The sequence below is a fragment of the Nycticebus coucang genome, chromosome 16 (genome assembly GCF_027406575.1).
Source record: "Nycticebus coucang isolate mNycCou1 chromosome 16, mNycCou1.pri, whole genome shotgun sequence".
In the NCBI taxonomy this organism is placed as follows: Eukaryota; Metazoa; Chordata; class Mammalia; order Primates; family Lorisidae; genus Nycticebus; species Nycticebus coucang.
Genome location: NC_069795.1, coordinates 4,036,630 through 4,040,458, shown reverse-complemented (window position 1 = coordinate 4,040,458; position 3,829 = coordinate 4,036,630).

The following is a 3,829-nucleotide window of genomic DNA, read 5'->3' as shown; positions in this document are numbered from 1 at the left end:
CATCAGCACGGCACGTGGGGTATGTCGCCCAATCTCTCGGTGCATTTCTTCACGTGCAGTTCTGGTTAGGGAGCTGTGGGCCACGGGCAATTGAAACTCCAATTCCAACAGGCTTTAGGACAAAAGCACGTGAGAAGTCCAGGGCAGGTTGGACCTCAGGCATGGCTTGCTCCTACAGCTCTCAGCAACCCAGGTTTTGTCTTTCGTTGTCCTCTGATTTCCTGGATTTTAGCTTAACCTAAAGTTCCTTCTTAGTTCTCAAATAGCTGCCACTGGGACTAACTTCATGCCTGTCTAGCTGCAGACGGGCCACACCTTCTCTCAGCTACTGATCAAAAGGCTGGGAGTCTCTTGATTGAAACGTCCCAGGTGATGCCACCAACCCCGAGCCTGTTGCTTTGGCCGTCTGCAGTGTGAAAGGGGTGGCTCTGTGCTTGTCGGTCTCGGCCCGTGAGGGGCTACAGGTAACAGGTACACAAAGGAGAGAGACTGGAGCCCGCGCAGCTCCTGTGCTGGAGGGAGGGCTAGGGTTGACTCTGAACCAGTGTCTGTGTTTGCTTCCCATCCCCACTCCCAGTGCTGGGGCCCCCATCTCCCAGGGCATGTCCGGGGACAAGGAAAGAACAGTATCCTCATCAAACATCAAATAATTCCTCCGGAAAGCTCTTCGTGGGTGAGTGTCTTGTTGGGCTATTCCTGTAGGAAAGGCTTTGATCCCACTTAGCGCCCCCCCCACCCCACATGAAGGTAAGGGGAGTGTCCAAGGCTCTGGTGGCACCCGGGGGGTCGTCTATTGAGGTCTTTTTTGAATTCTGCCTTTAGCCACTGAGAGGTGCCTAGGGAGTCACTTACTCTCTGGGGTCGGATGCTCCCAGGGTCGTGTTCTGGGTGTGGAGGGGTGATGCCTTGTGGGCAGTCCGGATGGACAGGGGGCTGCACACATCTGCCCCTTTCCCCCTGAGAGACCATCCTGAGAGGCAAGCGCTGGCATCTCCAGGTCATGGGACAAAAACAGAGGCCCTAAGGCATTGGAACCGACTCAGATCAAGGGATTGGGGGTGCCCCAGGCTGCCCATGGCCGTGGGTCTTTCCCTATTTCTGAAAGTACAGCTGGCAAAACATAAGCCCCGGGGTTGTGGGCTGGCGACATGTAGGCTAACAAGGCCACACTGTTTAGATGGTGGGATTTCCAGCCCTGCTGCTCTGTTTTAGATGGGGCCCCATGCCTGGCTACTCTGCACCTCGACCTCACTGTCGGGAGAAGGTCCAACTGCTCGGGGCATGGACTGGGGTTGAATATCAGTGACGTACTGTGGAGCTCATGATGCCCAGCCCCTCCATGGGCTTGATGGTGAAGGCTCTGCGGCTGCACTTGGTGCAGGACCCTCCTCCCTATGGTGTAGCCAGGGCATGGTGGGGGACCACTGCCTGGCATGGCACCCCAGGAGCTGGGTGGAGGGGTGGAGCCCCCAAGTGCAACTCTGGGGCCTCTCTAGAGTGGCCATCAGGACCCAACCCTGCTGGGACTTTGAATTCTCAGGACCCCAGTCCCCGAACCACAGTGGGAGCCCCAGCCAGGGAGGCCGGCAGCCTGGGGCCAGGAGCCCTGGCAGAGGCTGGAGCAGCAGTCTCTGCTCACAGTGGGGGCTGGTGTGGCCTCTGACCCCCATTGTCCCCACATTGTGCCCTGGAGCTGCCTTGGGAGGAACTGGCCTCTGGGGCTCCCTGACACTGAGTGTGCTCTGGATCAGCTTTCCCAGAGGGCAGCTCCCTTCCTGCTGCCCCTCCCCCTTCACTCTGCTGAGGTCCCTGAGACCTGGGTTCCTTCTTCCCTGCCCTCACACCCAGGCACAGCATGTCCCCAGAAGAATGTGATTTTTGACATCAGCCCCAGAGCAGCCCTCTGAGTCGACCTCTGTCCTGGAAGGTACATTTAACTCCCTGGTTCCACAGGGCTGGCTCCATGCTCCATGCAGGAAGATGGGACATCACTAGCCCTGGAGCCCCCTTCTCTGAGCTGGTCCTACTGGTCCTTCCTCTGGGCAGCCCTAAGAGCCTGATGGCTGGCTTTGTGGGTCACAGAGCTCTTGTTGACTTGACCTGATTGTGGCAGATGCTGGGCAGTCAACAAGGAAGGGAGATCACAGCAACTCCCTCCAGGCTGCAGGGTGCCTCACCTGCAGCGGGGCGGGAGATGAATGCAGGGCACAGAAGAGCCCCGGAGTCACAGTCACCATCCAGACCCTCCTGCCAGCTGCTGACACCTGGGCTGCTTCTCAGCCTTTGGCTCTGTGGCTTCTCAGCTCTGGCACCTGCCTGGTGCTGACCTGTGCCCTGTCCCAGGCTCTGTTGTCCCAGAAAGCTACTGTCCACAGCAAGCACCTTCGTGGTGTCTTGAAAATTTAACGTATAATTTATTGAGGTTAATTGAAAAACAGCTAGTCTTCCTTAAGTAAATTCAATTTGTGAGCCTTATTTATTTGTTTTGTATTTACCTGGGAACTTTCGGCAGTCACTTTGAAAAGGAACCTTGATTAATGCTTGGCCAACTCAAATGATAAACAATCAATCTTGTTAAATTCCCTCAGACATTTCAAACTGAATTTACAAATGTAATTTATTTGCTTTTCTTTTTAAGACATGTCAGCTGCCTGACCCAAGCACTGTAGAGGATTCTAGGAAAGCTGCTGACGCCTCTGTGAGCCCGGTCGCTCCCAGTAAACATTCAATTCTGTTTACAAATCTAGTTTTGTTTCTTTCACACCTTTCAACTTAGAATCACTAGTTGCTAACAAACAGCCAATTTTAAACTGGAATCAGCTATTCTGTGGGAGTAAACTCTAAATATTGTGCTGCGGGAGCCTCTGCAGCGCCTCACTTTCCTCTACATCACAGACACTATAAAACATGTGTACAGCCTATTCCAGAGCCTGACAGGAAAGTATTAATATGATGGGTGTCGTTTACTTGATCATCTGCAGACAAAGATTAACCTTCTTGGAGTTAAGAACCTTCTCCAATTCAGAAGTTGTTTTCTGCAACACGAACAGTGCTACTTCTCAAAGTATGAGAGATTTTTGTCTGGATTCAAGTCCTGGGATGGTAGACCTTCAAGATGACTCTTCCACGTCACTGATGAGGCATCGCAATTCTCCCTGACACAGAACTCTGCAGCCTCTGGAGGGTCTGGTCTCCAGGCTGTGCCCTGGTTCACACTCCAATCCTTCTATCCCATTATACCATGGCCCTCACCTCGTGGCTTCGCCACTGATAAGATCCAACTTCTCTGCTTCTTTCCTGATTCCATTCTTACTTATTTTCAGGGTCTCCTCATCTGGAGGGGTCACAGTTTTTATAGGTGGAGCCTCTGTGTGATTTGTGCTCTGCCCTGCTCTGAGGATACTGCATGGATGCCAGGTGAATGAGAATGCCTGTTCCTTGGGTGTGTCCATTGAGCTTCTCCTGACTTAGCACCTGTGTCCAGCTCCTCCGGCTGGGCCTACCAAGGCTTCTGGAAAGAGCATCTGGCCCATTCTAAACTACAGCATGGGCATCCAGATAGTCCATGTGAGCTCACAAAGCACAGCACGAGCCCTGGCTGGGGAGGCCTGTGGGCTTCTGGGACCTTCACACACATCTTACCACTGGTCCTTACAGAGGCTGCGCAGTTAGCCAGCATGCTCTTGGCTTCACAGGACATGCTAAGGGGCCTGTCCGGGCTTCACTAGTACCCTTCACTAGTGTGCACAGAAAGTGGACAGGAGGAGCTGCTGTTCGCCATTTTCACTGTCAGTGCCAGGCCCTATGCTAAGAAGTTTACACACATGGT